This window comes from Phasianus colchicus, chromosome 6 (genome assembly GCF_987193195.1).
Source record: "Phasianus colchicus chromosome 6, bPhaCol1.hap1.1, whole genome shotgun sequence".
NCBI classification, from domain to species: Eukaryota; Metazoa; Chordata; class Aves; order Galliformes; family Phasianidae; genus Phasianus; species Phasianus colchicus.
The window spans coordinates 26,430,278-26,447,580 of NC_143441.1; the positions used below are offsets into that span (position 1 = coordinate 26,430,278).

Sequence of the window (17,303 nt, forward strand, 5' to 3'; positions counted from 1 at the left end):
GATGAATAATCTTGAGAAAGTTACTACGTGCTACAGTTTACTTGTATATATGAGTAATGATAATGATGATAGTAAGTTCATATATATAGGACCTTTTACTCAGATATTGTCAAATATTTTACAATATTTGAACCTGCCCTGGGCAGCCTGGTCTAGTATTAAATGGGGAGGTTGGTGGCCCTGCATGTGGCAGGGGGGTTGGAGATTCATGATCCTTGAGGTCCCTTCCAACCCTGGCCGTTCTGTGATTCTACGATTCTGTAATTATGAATTCATTTTTCTTCATAATTTCAAAGAATCGTAGAATGAGTTGGGTTGGAAGGAACATTAAGGTTCATCTAGTTCCAACCCTCTGCCATAGGTAGGGTTGCCACGCATAGATCAGATTGCTAAGTGTCCCATCCAGCCTCACCTTGAGCACTTCCAGTGATGGGGCATCCACAGCATCTCTGGAAAACCTGTTCCATTGTTTCCAGTGATATAACTGTGTTGAAAGATTACATGCATACAGCTGGCATTCACATATAGATGTCTGGATCAAAGCTAGCGCAAAGAAAAATTTCCTGCCTAAAAAAATTGCTGAGCCCTTCAATGTTGCAAACAGAGCAACAGGGAGAAAAGTCAGATGATTTAAAAAGCTGACACAAACATAGTCTGTGGGCTTGGCAAATGTAGGAAGCAAAATTGATTTTGCATTGTCTGAGTTTGGAATGACTGATGTTTACATCTAACTGTTAGTTTGCAGAGGAGCTAGGACTTCTTTGTGGATAGGGATAAACACAGAGTATGAAAATAAAATGTAAAAGGGAAAAGTCAGATAAACGAGATGTGGCTTCTGATTTTCTGTCTGGGCAGAGTTCAATGACTAGCTGGCTCAGCTATATGTTTCATGTCTAATTAGGATCAATTAAACAAAAGATTTCTCATTGCTTAAAGTGCAGGTATGTCCTAGATCTATGAGGCTTAGAAGTCCTGCAATCAGATATCTTAAGCTTTTAACCTTAGATAATTGAACTGTAAAAGATGCTTCCTTCCCATTCTTCTCCTTGAGACCTTCAGGAATATGCATCAATTTATTCTTCATTTATTAATTACTTATCTGAATATAACATTCTGACCCTACATTCACTGAATTAAGCAGCAATATTTCCATTGAGCTCAATGAGTTTGAGTGCACTGTTGTTGACTGGGGGGGTCAGTTCTCTCTGAAACAATGTAAATGTCAGACCCACATTGTCTAATTCCAAGTAGATTGAAAAAAAAGCAAACAGCTTATCTCAGATAAGCAGGAGAGTAGGTCTTATATTTTTTCCCTAGCCTATGTAGCAAGGCCTGTGAATATAAAGCATAGTGAGGAGGAAGCTGAACTACGTCTGAAAGAGGAATTAGGAGCAGTCCAACTGCAATCGTTTCAAGTTGCATACTGGCTAATTATTTTGCTCTCAAGGCAAATGAGGGATGTTTAACTAGTCCAGCTCTCCTAATACTTTTGCTTGGCTGCAAAAGATCTAATCCTTCAGATGTAAGGAAATACAACTTCTGCTCTAAATGCAAGCTACTTGAGGCAGTCTGGGCTGTGAATTTAACTATACTCACCCTGGAGGTCTGTGGCAGAGCAGAAATCAGGTAAAAATAGCACTATCAAGGTGACTGAAGCCCTCCGTTTTGGGCTAAGAAATTGAATCCTCTCTCTCTCTAAATTACACATTTATACATGTAGATTGGCCCAAGTAGTGTTCTTGTGGCCATGAGATAACCCTGCTTTGTTGGAGCAAAGGTTGGGTTTGAACCTGCTTGTTCTCTTTCAGGTATGAAAACTATTTTCTAAACAACAGTGATTGCTAGGACTGTTAGCATTTCTTTCGATTACAATGACAGTGGTTTTAATTTAGACTAATACTATCTGGTACATATTTATCTTTCTTCTGCCAACTGGGATCTCTATGGAGAACCTATGTGATTGTGACATAATTAGTAGAGATAATTTTCAAAATACCAGAAGTAAGCAAAGTTGAAGGCAGTCCCTTCTCAACCTTATTTTCCTATTTTATTGTTAGAATGCTATTTTTCCAATTTTTTAGTATTAATAAAAAACTGAAGTTTTTTTTTTTTCAGTAGGTATACTCTGTGTTAATCACATTTTTACTGCTATACTTAGTTAAGACTTCATTAAGAGTGCTATGTTTATATTTATTTTGTAAGCGTATTCCTGTGTTAAAGGTTGTTTATTAAAGAAAGTGACAATGAAACATTTTGAGGCCCATATATCGTTGATATATATGTTGCTCATCTGTCTTTCTAATGTACTACAGAAACTTGCAGTGATAGATGCAACTTGAAGTTATCCCAGAGCTGAAAACCTGCTGTGTAGCAGTTTTCACTGGGTTGCGTGATAGAAAATGCTAGCAATCTCTGTTGCTACGTATCAACCTATACGTTTTGGTTTAAACTTACCAGGCTGGATGTATTCAGTCTGAAACATCAGAATGGTTTGATCTGAATGACAATTTAACATATATTTCCTTGTATTCAAACTACTGCTGGGATAAAACCTGCTCAGTAGGAGATTTCTAATTTCAGAAATACATGCTAGGATCAGTGCACTCTTATCTACGTTAATTCAACTGGCTGACAACCGTCTACTCAATGACTAGAAGAACAGAAAGTTAGTTACTTCTTTTAACAAAATTAAGTCAAATATCTGATGTAACACTCATATTTTGGAAGGAAAAATCACATGAATTGTTCATTCATCTGCAAATTATCCCTTAAAAATAAAACCTCATTTTGTACTCTACTGTGTGTGCTTAAGGAGAGAAGTTCATCTAGATGTAAGACAGTTGTGAACATATCAGTCAAAGGTTTTACACAGAGTTGACAAAAAACCTTATTTGTCAAGTTATGTTTCCTTTATCCAGCACTAATAACTAGTTTCATTTGCATCGGCTTCAGACAAGTATGTGCAAAGCTGACACTGGGATTTTGCCTTTCCAGGCTGAAAACAAGCAGGTAAAAAAAAAAAAAAAAAAAAAAGGAAAGGAAAACTCACCAGATTTTAGAAAAATTCTAATTGGATGATGTTCATTTTGCTGAAGAGTCTTCTTGCTCTCTTTTTTCAGACAGTTGATCTTAACTTCTTTTCTGACCTGTCATATCTTTTCAGAAGATACAGTGTAAAAAATGTAACGTTGAGATAGAGCAGCAATATGCAATATGTTGGCAATGCCTAATAACTTGTCAGCTGTGAATATTTTTATGCCTTCATACATGGGTGGTAGGTTGCCCAAGGTAAGAAAGAAGGGATACCTTATGAGGTAACGTGCTTTGTTGCTAATAGTGCCTGCAGTTATGTTGAACATTATGGGTCTAGTCTGAAAATATTTGCTGCTTATTATACTTGAATAGTAAGTAGGTTTCTTTTTCAAAAATTAAAGTATATAAATGCCTTTTGGCCTTCATGTGCATTTGTAACTGATGTTTGACAAATACCTCCTTTTCACTCTACTTGCTTGGACTATTTTAATGGCTCAGAGATGTGAATTAGCATTTTCAGCTCTTTAGTAGTTTGAATGGCGTTAGATATGAAAGAGGACAAGAAATATTTTTTTCACAATTTGTTGAAGTGCTATAGAAATGCTTTAGTTCTGGGTAAATCTGACAAATATATAAGCTGGAAAATGTATTGAACATTAGCATAATTTAGAGTTCAAAGGAAGGATCATTCCTCTCTTTTTCCCTCTTCCTTCTAACAGCTGAGATTAATACTACAGCAAACTGGAAATGACAATCCTTTCATATTTACAATTTATGGAATAGAATAAGGAAAAATTGGGCAAACTCTTCAACTTGGTTATGGTTCTCTGAAGTTGCCCACTCATTTGCAGGGATACTGATATTGCTCAGGTACCCTTATAAGAAGTGGGATGATCCAAGAGTTGTATATTTTTCTGTGTATGTAAATATTTTCTGAAGTGAAAAACAGAAATAATAGATTTAGCAGTACAGTTGCCCATATTTTGTGTGGCCAGTGAACAATGTTTTACACTTAAACTTTTTTTTTTTCAGATATTAGTATCTCTGGACATGACCACCAGCAAAATAAAACAGTATTCATCTCAAACATGAATCATTTTGAAGGTAAAATAAGACTGTTTTTCTGCTTGTCCTCCTCTTGCAAACTATACCTTGTAGGTCAGAAAAAAAGTGTAAATTGCATGATAAAACAAACACAAGTTCTAGAAGGAGTTATGTTCTTTCAGAACTATGTAATTTATGTTACAGGAAACAAACCCACCAAGACTTACAGAAATGGCATGCAATAACAGAAGTTAATAGTATCTGAAAAAAAATAGTGTTGAGTTTCAGGAATAAGGTATTATCGTAGGTCAGTACTCTCTCAATTTGTAAACTTTTAACATCTCCACATGCCCTGCTGTTCTCTACCCAATGATGGTTTTTTTTTGTTTGTTTGTTTTTTGGGTTTTTTTGTTCTTTGCAGTCTCTTTAATTGGAAAATTGTTTAATAAATCCTCACATTTTATCTTATCAAAGAGAAACATAGCATGTGTAAATATTCATTACTACTTCATGTTTAAAACCACTCTGATAAATTAACTTTATAACCTTTAGAGAACAGGAAGAGACAGGAAGCCTGGATGTATCAGAGACAGTGCATTAAAAAAAAAAAAAAAAAGAATTAAAAAAGTATATCTCAACACAGTCATTTGAAAATGTGCTTAGAAAGATTTTGATTGTGTCTGTTAGTATAAAGCAGATTCACATCAGCTCTCTTCAAGGGGAAGACTAATTATCTTCCTGAGCTGTCAATCTCACTCTTCTGTCAGTACAAGTTAGGCCACTGGCTTCATAATGTAAGACTAAGACCACAGTGTACTTAAGTTCTCCGGATATTTATTAGCCTAAAATGATGTCATGGAATGGGGAAGTGTAGCTGTGCTATATGAGTTACAGATAAAATCTCTGCATGTTTCTTGTTCCTCCCGTTTGCATACTTGTCATCCAAGACTTTAATGATAGAATATCTTAGACCAAATTTGACAAGGCCTTCTGGTCTCACTTCATGAAAAATGCTGTTAAGATTATTTTCTTAACTCACTTATTTGATCAAATTGCTCTTTCCTCCACATCATTTCCTATGGCTTTTGTATGAGGGTTGCACTGCTTGCCTTCACCTTTCCTGTCTCTATGCCTCTATATCCATCCTATTCACATCTGAGTAGCCAGTAATAACAACTTCACTATTCACATTTCATATCTTTTTTCTTTCTCTTCCTCTGCTTTCCTTACCAAGGAGAAGCTCCATATAACTGAATACAGGTTATTTTATCATCCTTCTTTTTCTTCCACCTTAGAAACCTTTTTTGGGGGGGAGCAGAGGATAAATCTTAGTAAATCAACTCGAAGTAGCTATGATTTGAATGTGCTTCAACTCTTATCAGTCTTAGTGACCAATATTGTTACTCTTTCTTTTTCCCTCATTTATGTGTGTCCATGAGTTGTTCCTTATCATACACATCTGTATATGATGCATAATGTTCACAAAGCTAGCTGCAGAATAGAGAGAAAATATCTAAAATAACTGTAAATGGAATGGTAAGGTCATGAGCAGAAATCTTATGTACAGTGTTGATGTGTCCTTTAGTTGTAAGCTCTCTAAAGCTGTGACTATCTTTATAGCAGGAGTGGCACAGTTACAGTTTGTAAACAGGTCTCCTAAGTAAGAAGAAAATATGAATAATTATTAATCAAACCAACAGAAAAGCCATCCTGTTTGTAGACAAGTTGATTAGCAGTTGTACAGTAAAAACAGAGGTCTTGTCTGCATGAAGTCTTGAAAAACAAGCAAATAACATATTCTTCTTCACTTTGTACCAGTCCACTTCAAGGTTTGCTTGTGCTAACACTTAACAGCCTATGCACATCATGCAGTTTCTTATGGTTTAATTAGAGATCTGTGAGGAGTGAATTCTCTTGAGATAAAATCTTCGGCTTATCCTATCCACTAATTATCTGCTTCTTCTTTGAACAGATATTTGATACAAGAATCCACTGTTCTGGAGTAGGAAAAAAAGCTATTCTGACCTTTGATGTGACATAATATATAGTGACTGAATATGGAGAATATGATCAAATGTAGTTAGATTGGTCTTTGGAGTGCTCAGGTATAAAGCACATATCTAAAAATAATTATGTGAGGATTTATTGGGAGTTTTCTACCTTAAAAAACAAACAAACAATATCAATTTAGTTGTAAACCACTAGATTCACAAAACAGTGAGGCTTGCTATCCTAACTAGTTTGGTTCATTTCTATTGCCAGGTGTTTTACAATATAACAAGGCATTATTGGGCTTCTCTAATTAAACATTGTAAATGACAAATATTTCAGGTGTCATTTCACATTAAAAGAACTCTCTCAAAATCTAAGGAGGTGAAAGCTGTAAAATAATAATGAAAACTAATAAGACTGGTCAATGTTGGAAAAAGGGCAGTACTGACACAGTAACAATTAACAGCATTTAGGCTGTTAACATTAGTGTTAATGTACTATCTGTCAGTTTTGGAGATGCTTATATTTCCACAGTTTCCTTTGTGATGCTACTGAATGAGTTTCATTTTTGCTATAAGGAATATAAGTATGGGGCCCCTTTCTGCATTATAACAGGTAGGACTGTGATGTTGTAGTATTATAAATTCTCCTTCAGAGGAATTCAGAATAAGAAGGTAGCACAACTTATGGCCAGCCACCACCTCGTTGGTTAGATTGAAACTACACAGCCTGCTGTTCAACACTGGTCTTGAAAGCTGTGTTTGCTTTGCCCTCAGCTTCATGCTGCTTAGCTGTGCAGCCTTGAGTGAAGTGGGAGGAAGCGCGGCCCCTCGGGCCTGGTGACTGCAGCAGCTCCTGGAGCTGCTAATTTGATGCCCCCTCAGGCTGAAGAGGACATTGTCCCTCTCTGCTCTCCTAGGGGAGTGCCTCTAACCGCTAAGCTATTACGTGTGGTTCCTCCTTCAGATTTATTTTTGAAATAAAACAATGAGATCTACTCCGAGAGCAATTCCTTAAGGAAAGGATTTCACACTTGTGGTCCCCAGTAGAAGGGGAGTATCTGTCTGCTCACAGCCCCAACCCGGGAACTGAAGTTTCAGAAGAGAAAAGGGATATTGCAGATATGATTGGCATTTCCTATTAGCTTGAAATAGAAAATTCCCAGCCTCTCAGGAAGCTTCCCTTTACCATACTAATTTCTGGGGGAATGCGTTACAGAGGTGCCAAGTTTTCCACCTAAATGGCACTGGGAGACTAAGCATCTATGTCCAGTTTTGGGCCTCCACATGAGAGGCTAGAGGTGCTTGGCACTAGAAATAGCAAAAATAGTAGCAACAGTTTCTAGCCCTGGGTCATGCTCTTTTCCTTCACCTTGATTTATTAATTATCTTGGATACGATAAAATATGACTCTTTTCAAAGGCTGTGGGAAGAGGACATTAAGATATTAAGCTTTGTTATTAGATGGTTTCAGGTTGTTTTTACCCTGAAAATTGAACTCTTTTTACATGGCAGCCACTGACTTCATAAATTTTTGACCTCTCCTTAATAAGTAGTACTTGTGTAACCAGGCAGAGGACCAAAACTGTAATTTCACATGTTGGAAATCTCCAGCCACAGGCCTTGCATCAGTTTTATGCTGGTGTGAATTCCTGGACTTGCAGGGAGTTGCTTCTGACATGTTCTAATCAGATGAGATCAAAATCAGGCCTATAATACAGCAAGCAGTACAGTTTCCTGCCTGCACTTCTCTGTATTACACTCTTAATTATGAAGTTAATGTATTTATGAGGAAGACATGAATAAAATACTGTAGGAGATCTTGTGAAAGAATATTTTCCTTTAGAGAAAATACATATGTGAAATAAAATAGACATGATCACTTGACTAAAAACCAGAATACTTTCACAAATGTATGAACATTAGCTCCAGTATCACAGTGGATTTTCATTTGTCTCTCTTCCCATATGAATTGCATTAGTTAGAATTAGAAGTTAGAATTGCTCTTCCCTGCACCTGGTGTTTAATGCTTCCACTACCCAGGTTGAATTTTCAAGAAGTGCATATAGGCATATAGGGAAATCATAGCTTCCCGATGAACAGGGACAACTAACTAATGACATTTTTGCAGACAATGCCACTCAGTCTGATAAAATGTAGATATCTACATCCAAAAGAAGGAGTCAGAGAGTCTGCTTTCCATCACTGCTTAACTCTGATGGCCAGAATGAAAACAGATAAGTGGGACAGCAAATCTTTAGCTTATTGATTGAGGACGCTAGCATGGTGCATGTGAAATCTGGATTTTGATCTGTGTTCACTGGACTGTTTATGCCTTGTTACCTTCCATGATGTAAGTAAATAACAAACAGATAAACAAGACCTGACCCTGAGAGCAGGCCCTGATCTGCTCAGATTAGCATCAGAGGCCAACAAGGACCGCCACTGCCCCAGAAATCCAGGATGCTCATTTAACCATGTGGTTACTGAGTGCCTGAATGTTGCCAACAAGGCAGTGTGGATGCTGCAAGAGGTCCCAGTGCATTTGAGACTCTTCCTTCATCCTTTGGAGACAAAGATGTATATCTGAACCCCTCCCCAAGCACTACTGAAGGAACTGAACCACAATTTCAGTGCTTTATAGGCAGGACTTGTGTAAAAGAGACAAACTTAGGAATTTTGTGTTAACCATAAGGGCAATTATGAGGACTGCTATAACAGTGATACCTGATTTCTTGATCTTGAAAGATCAGGAATGGAAAATTTGAGCTAGACTCTTGTAACTAAGTCTTGGTTCTCACTATGCAGGAGCATAGTCCCCTGCCTTGCAAACCATCAACCTGTTTTTAGAAATGACACAAGGAAGCTGGACATCTGCCTATGCAATTTTATTTACTTTTGAAGGGTGAAGGGGCATCTTCTTAGCCGTTGGCATGCCTACATTTCATTTATTATTGTCATCTTGAGTATAGCCTGTTGTTAAACCTGATGTTTACATTTCAGCTGAGATTTGAGAAGCTAAACCTTGGAACAATATTTCATTCTGCCACTGGAAATTATGCAGTCTGTAATAGGCTAATTTACCTTGTTCAGTTTACCTGGAGTTTAAGCATATTGGTTTAAGCTACATGAAGGTGTCTCTCTGTCAGTCTGAAGTTTGTAGCAAAAACATACTCAGTTGTGGAATCCTCTGCAGACTTAATTCGGTACCAAGCTGCTGAAAAGGAGACTCATGAATTACTTTTTTAGTAATAACATTTCTGATTTTAAAAAATCAAATCACCTTTAGAGATGTTGACCTACATTTATGAAAATAAATAATTTTAAATAGAAGCTATTTTACCACTGAAGAACTTTCAGGAACGGAAAAATGTAAGAAGAGCTTGACAGAAAAAAAGATGCTGACTCTAATAGACTTGATTAGAAATCCTGTAATTGGGTATCATGTCAGTTATCATGTTACTGGCCGCAATCATTGGGAATACATCTAAATTTCCTTTCTTTCTTTCTTTCTGAACGCTGTCATTTGTTTGGGTGTCTATTCATGCATAACATAATAGCCCTGGGGTGCAATTAATTTTAGCATCTACAGAATTTAGTATGACAAAAAACAGTAGCAGTATCATCTGCTTACACATTTTATTGAAAAAAAAAAATTAAAAAAAAAAAGAATTTAATCAAGGAAACAAGTATATTAATTAATTTATTAATAGTTTACACATGAAACAAATTATGTTTTCCAAAAATACATTCTATTATTCAAATCCTTTGGATATCCTTTGCCCAGCAGAAAAGGTATTCGGCTCTCAGAAGAATGGAGAGAAGATAACTCCAAAAGTAAGCTAAGCATAATTGAAGTTGACTGTCATTTTCAGATTGCTGCTTAACATAGGAATCTTATTTATATGCTTTATAAGCAAATATGAAAGAGATGTTTTATAATTTAAGCTAACACATGAAGCTGCACTAACAGTTTTCCTTGTAAAATAAAGAAAACTCATCTAACGGCTAAAATTTCAAGTTTTATATTAACAATTTTAAAAATGTTGGTTTTTAAAAAATCTTATTTTGATTACCTGTGACAGCAAAGAAGTCCTGGCTCACTCAATTTACAATTTCTTCTGAAAGAAATTAAATGATGAATAGAAAACTATTGCAAAACTGAATTAATTTTTCATTTATGGAGAATGTACCACTGACATGGCTACCTTTGTGGCTGGCTGGTTCATCCTGACTTCTTGTAAAAGAAACAGTTCATTCCCATGATGCCCTCCTAGGCATAAAATCTACCATTAAAACAATTTTCAAAGTTTTCAAATTTTACTAATATGTATGTATTGAGCAAAACAGTGGTTGAGAAAAGAACAGAGAATTGTGATCCAAAACTTCTCAGATTATGTCTTTGGCTCTTTCTCTAGGAGTCCAGAACTTAAATGAAGAGTCTTTCCACCTCATTGTCATGGAGAGAGTTGTTTTCCTTCACCATCGTGTCAGAGACACTAAAGAGGTGAGTGAGTTTTGTCAGAACTACATCATTTTTCCTGCTATTGCCATTACTTGTAAGAGGGCGTCCATATAAGCTCATATTTATGTCCCTTCCTTTCTCAAGGCAGAGGAGGCCATATAGATGCGTGTTTTTTTACTGTTCCTAGCAGTCATGGTAGAACTAGTCACGTCTCATCCTATTTGGTTATTGTATGTAACAAAACAGTTACTTGCAAGGGCACTGGAAGTTGCTCAAAACTGATAAGTAAACAGCGTTTACTTATCTCGTTGAACTGGTGCAGACAGTTTAAAAAAAAAGTCATTATAATAACAATTATAATAATTTACAACTTAATTAAAATTCAGGGGTCTTCTCAGAGTGTTGAACAAGCCAATGACATACAATGCAGTGTATGTCTACTTTTATACTTCTAAGTCTATTTTTCATTTTTATTAAATGAAGAAACAATTATTGCATGGTTAGCACTACTAAAACTGTAAGGGCCAGATGGAGCTCTTCACTTGAATAGTTTGAAATACAAAGACTTAAGTAAACGATACAGTAAAAGCTTGTTAATTTTCATTCTGCTAATCTGCCCACTGTATAATTAGCAGAGAAAAATACATTCTCTTCTAAGCTTCTCAGCAAGGATTTGATATTTCACTGTTATATTATGATTTTCAATTACTTACATTGCTAGTTTTACAAGTTATAATACAGAAAATGTAGTGTGTGATAGCTTTATAATTATTAATTTTTCTATGGCAGAATGCATTACATTATTGTATTATTGTGTTATAATAGGAATATATATTGTCATAAATTGTATGGATATATTATCAAATAGAATACTGGTTTAAACAGTAATTGATTTTTTTTTAAATATATTTTGTTGTTCTTTTATATACTTACATGGGTTGTTCTGAAATAATACCTCCTATTTATTTCCATGGAAACTATAACAGATGCAAAGGTCACAATAACACTTTTCCATAGAGAAAATTTTAGACATAGACTTAAGTCCTTCAGCATTATCTGATTCCACCTGATATACAATTGTATAGAAAAAAAAAAAAACCAAAAACCAGATAATTTCAAGAAAAGTAAAGACTGAAATGTGAGTCTAGTTCTTCCATGGCAGTTACTCAGTGATTCATTACAGTTTGTCTCTCATTTTCTCAAGAAAAACCAGGAAGACAGTGGGAAAAAAATAGAATTACTCTTCATGACTGTACTATAACGTTTCTTTAAAAATCTAATGCTGCGATTATATATGAGGTTAAAAAAAAAAAAGTGTTCAATAACTCTACTTAAAATGAATGATGGCAGGAAATTTATATTTTGTCTGGGCTAAACTGTCTACTTTTCCAATGGGAATGGCATTTTGAAATTACAGAATATTCAATAACATAGGCAAGAAATTTAATAAATTACAAAGCATCTTGTAATATGTTTTCAAATGCATAAGGCCAGTGAACGTCAATAAGGCTGAGTGGTCATCATTTCTGTGGAGAACGAAATGCTCTTGGCTTTCTGTTAGTATATGTCCTCTGCTAGAGAAGCCCTTGACTGACAATGTCAATCTTACTTGCTTTCCACATTTCATACTGAAAAATGTTGTGATAAGATAATCCAATCAGTCCAAATGCCCTGAGATCACGTACTGATTCAGAAGCATTTTCACCATTTTGTTAGAAGGTAGTGTAGAAAGTTCGTAGGGTGCCTACTATTATTAGTAACTTTCCACATGTGATTGGAAAAGGGAGCTTGAAAAAGACTGTTCTGTTATGTCAGCAAGGTGCATTTTTTTATTACTGAATCAAAATTAGCCTCCGTTGGTTCCAGAATGGGAATATCTACTCAAGGGCTTCATTACAAATTTCATGCCAAATACTGTAGTGCTCTTAGGGATCTATTCAGCTGAAATTATACACTGACTTCTACAGATCTGGCTTTTGTACCTAGATGAGCCATTCAGCAGGGAAACCACAAAGTACAAAACCACATCTTTATTGAACAAGATGGTGTCTTCCTGGATGGGCTATATGTGTGTGTGTACAGATGCACACATTTTATCTTCTATCAGTGATCCAGGAATCAGAGCACTGTGGGAGAAGTTGCATTCCCAGGTAGTTATAGGAAATGTGGCTTAATTAAAAAAAAAAAAAAAAGAAAGAAAAAGAAAAAAAAAAAAAGAAGCTTCTCTTTCAGCTAGTTTAATGACAGTGTATTCCTTTAACCGTTGGCACGGAAGCTCAGCACAGACACTCTCATTCCCACATACTTGGATGAGATGCTGACCTATTGTACTCAAACGTGATGCACATACTGATTCTCAGCATGCCAAAACTCATGCCCATCTGCTAGGATGGCACTATGCCCACTGCCAAGGTGGGACACATTCTCAAGAGTCCTAGGTGCCAATTGCCTATAGATTTAAAAGGATAGTTTAGACAATACAAAAAGTGACACATTCTTTGTATGTGTCCCTTATGATGCTACAAACTAATTGAAACATTGCCTGTGCCTGGCAAAATTCTGCCAATTCTGCCCTAAAGAGATTATCATCAGAAGTACAGTTACTGAAGCACTTTGTAGACAAAAATTCTATACACAGAAAAATGTTCGTAATTTTTTTCTAGGCAGAGTCAGCAACCACAAGATAGAAACTCCCCAGAGTTGCCCTTTTTTTTAAAAGTAAACAATTAGAAAACTGCTGAGGGCATGAAAGCTAAGAATCAAATATATGGAAAGAGGAAAAAAAAAACAACAAAGCACACCCACTGCTGGAACATGAAGATTCATACAGCTGTGTCTCTCTTTCCTCAGCTCTCCTTGCTTTATTTTGGAAAATGCAGTTTCTTTCAAATCAAAGTTGTTGCACACAAAGCTCAATATGCAATCAGTCTGATTTGCAGAGAGACTATGTGTGTACCAAAACAAATGCCTATGTTCCTCTGGGAGAAATAAAGAACTGGAATGGGGAGGAATATAATTCTCAGATAATTTTAACTCCTTTCACCTTTTTCTTTTGGTTTAGTCAGCTTTAAGGATAGGAAGTTTTAGTTTGGTGAAGTCTTTTGGACATTAAAATCTTCTGAACTTTTCTAGAAAATAAGTACCATACTTTGATATCATTCTGGGGGAAACATGAAAGATGGGAACGGGAAATCACATAAGTTATGGCACTGCTAACACATGCTAGGGGAATCTGGAGAGGAAAAACAGTGAAAAGTTGGCACTGGTAAAAGTGAGATGAAGCAAATACAGGTGAATTTTTTTGCTGAGTTGGGTCTGTGTCTGTTACTCATCACCACCAGATCACTGCCTTCTCTGGTTCAATATTAACATAGTTATGCCCCCAGAATGAATCAGGCATGTTTGACATCCCAGTCACTCCTGTGGGAAGAGTGACACTCCAGAGAGCGTCAATTAACTTTGAAGGGAGTTCTGTTGCTTTGGCTTGTTTGTTTGTTTTTTTTTTTAAAGTGTTTGGTTCTGGGTATATAGAGTTACTTACAGTGTTTGTACCACAAATTGATATTACTGAAATCTGAAGGAACTGAGCATTTGCTCAGTATCTGACTGAAGCTGACTGAAGTTATTCTTTTAAAATGTGAATTTGAATTTTGGTCAAATTAGTATGTTATTATTTTCACACTGAATGCAAGAATATTATGATTTATTCAGGTTAAGCATTTTAAGTTAGGATTTAGTTTGCACAGAGCACATGTTTCCATACACATTTATACACTCATTGTATTCTGCTATGGATTTTAGAATAAATATTGAAAAGTTTCAACTGCACATGAACAGTATGACGTAGAATCACAACATGGCTTAGGTTGGAAGGACCCTTAAAAATTGTTTAGTTCCAGTCCCTTGTCATGGGCAGGGTTGCTACCCACCAGATCAAGCTATCCAGGGCCCCCATCCAACCTGACCTTGAGCACCTCCAGGGATGGGGCATGCACAGTTTTCCTGGGCAACCTGTTTCACTGCATCACCACTCTCTGAGTAAAAAATATCTTCCTAACACCTAACCTAAATCTCCCCTCTTTTGATTTAAAGCCATTCCCCCCTGTCCTATCACTGTCTGCCCATACAGAAAGTTGACCTCCGTCCTGTACATAAACTCCTTTTAAGAAGTACTGGAAGGCTGCAATGAGGTCTCCCCAAAGCCTTCATTTCTTCAAGCTAATCAAGCTGTTCTCCCTCAGCTTTTCTGCATAGGAGAGGTATTCCTGATAATTCCAGTGTCCTAAGCCCAAGCATTTAATTATAATTTAAACCCATGACATTAAAAGTGAAAGCAGAACCCCAAATGTCTAATCTGTAAATGTATTCAGATTACAGCCTTAGCAAAAAGAATGAAGAATCCCTTAACTCCAGATAGTCTTTCACACATGACATGGAAAAGTAGAACGTGTCTCTCTTGTCTACAGCAACAAGGAAAAATCAACGATTTTATATCTTGTTGATATCTTAATGTGGCTTAGAAAGTTTCAGAAACAAGTTTCAATTTCTTCTAACTCTGTGTTGACCATGTTGCACACTTTGCATTTTTAAATTTTGAAAGTATTACTAGCTGCCCTTCTGGATTAGTTGGTGTAATCAGACATTAGCACAAATTATTGAGCTCAATTCAGAATTTACTGGATTAAATGTAATGGCCTGTGATTTACGCACGTCAGACTAATGCTCCCTTCTGGCCATCAAACCTTATGAATCTGATTTCCTCTGAAAGCTTTTGCTCAGAACATTATTTATAAAATAAACTAACTGGAATCAGAAGCAATTTTAAAAAGAAACTGCTTACTTCTGATTTCTATTTCAACTGCCCATCTTGGTGATAGCACAATCAAGATACAGAAAATAATCTGCACATTAAGCATGTATACTTAGCTAATTTTATAAATAGCTTTGAGGTTATATTTGTTATGTCTGGCTTATATATAATGAATGGGTTTATTTTCCCCTCTTTCTTCATCTTTGCTTTCCTGCAAAGCAAAGACTGTGCAAGTGGCCTATACTTCAAATTAATGGTATCTGCGAGATTAATGGTAACTACTAGAAAAAAGCCAAGCCCACTAGGTAGATGGCAGCTGCTTGAATTTAGGTTGACACCTTGACACCTTTAAACAGGAATAGAGATAGCAACCATATCCTATGCTGGGATGCCTTCATGGGAAATATGGTACATTAGCTAGCTCAGTATGTAACTTCTGTTGCATAAATACAAACTACTGAGTATTTTATGGACTTGATTCTTTGAAGAACCAGAATCCATATCCAGATCCTTCCCACTGAATGTGAGGGAAAAATGAAGACAGCTGTGTTATCTGAAGCATTTCCTCACATTTTCTGCTCTTGTGGATCAGGTCAATCACTTGTCACCAAGCTAATAGGAGAAAAGTCTTTTAGATGTTTAATTACGTACATAGAGAAAGGAAGAAAATCAGACAGTGGACAAAAAGAGCACAGAAATTGATTCACTGTCTAACCACAGTGAAGTAGAACTGCAGGGCTGAATTGAACAGCAATAGTTCGTGACTGGACGAACTTCACAAGCAACACAGACATTAGCATGAAATAATTTAACCTTCAATAAGTCCTTCTTTCTTCCTTTCCTCTTCTTCTCCATAATGTACAGTGTACTGAGAAAAGGGTTCTAGAGCTAAAAACATTCAGAATAAATCAAGAAAGGGTGCCAGATTTATCTTTTCATGCCACTGAGAAAGAAGTGACAGATTTCAAAACATCACACTGAAAAACACGAACAGGACTCATTGTGCTGTCACTTTAACCGTTCTATTCAAATTAATAATCTCAAAAAATAGCTAAGATTTCCTAGGTTGTTATGATATATGCAGTGGTGAGTTAGGAACTGGAACATGATTATTCATCTTAAAACTTTGTGTAACTGATCCTGCTAAGGCTGGCACATCTGTAAGTATTGAATTGATACATGGAAAGCAGTCTTTGCCCTCAGGGTTTTGTGCTGTAAGGAAACAGAGAGGAAAAGAAATATCAACATTTCCATCTGAGTGAATCAAATGCAAGGCACTGACACTTTGAGCAGTTAGCAAATGACCATGCAGGAATAGGTGGCAACTGTAGGATTCAATCCATCTCCAGACTTTTTATCCAATCCAGCTCCATAGTTGCTCATTTCATTAGAAAAATGTGCCAGCAATGAAGTCATATATTATGCTGTTAGGAAGTTAAGGATGTAGATCTTTATGCAAGAAGTTTTGCTGTCACTGCTAGCATACAGTATGATTTCAGTGGAGATATAATCTGAATTTTCTTCAGAATTCCTTGAGAATGAAAGAATGTCTGACTGACAATAGCTTTTCATAGGCTCCAGATTCAAATGCTGAATATAACAGTTTCTGAATTCTTACTTGCATCAGGAGTTGCTTAGGGCCTTAGGCGTTTTGTTTTGTTTTGTTTTGTTTTTTTTCCTTTGTAGAACTGAATGAGAGAATAAATCTGAATAGCTTAGTGGTCAAGAGCATAATCAAAATATATGTTATGGGTATCCTAACTGTTAATGACCATGACTAACTTTGTTAGTCCTCATAATTTTTGGCATGCAACATTCATTGACTGATATGGATCAGTCTGCCTTGGTTTGGGGCATATAAAACTAACTAAGAGGTTTTATTCTATATTTAAAAAAAAAATAAAATAAAAAAATTCTTCAAACCAGAACAGCTTTTTCAAATAATTTATTCTTTATTTGA

General features: G+C 36.1%; 1 long non-coding RNA gene across 5 annotated transcripts in view; it reads left to right on the forward strand.

Annotated features, from left to right (window-relative positions):
* Positions 1–17,303, forward strand: part of LOC149917504 (uncharacterized) — a 58,694-nt gene that overhangs the window by 18,873 nt on the left and 22,518 nt on the right. For 3 of the 5 annotated variants that reach the window (XR_016467499.1, XR_016467497.1, XR_016467498.1), the window contains 2 exons: positions 4,066–4,137; positions 10,487–10,575. This is a non-coding gene — a long non-coding RNA (uncharacterized LOC149917504). Of the gene's footprint in view, positions 1–4,065; positions 4,138–9,858; positions 9,906–10,486; positions 10,576–17,303 lie in introns of all 5 variants that reach the window. The other 2 variants (XR_016467500.1, XR_016467501.1) reach the window with 1 other exon arrangement.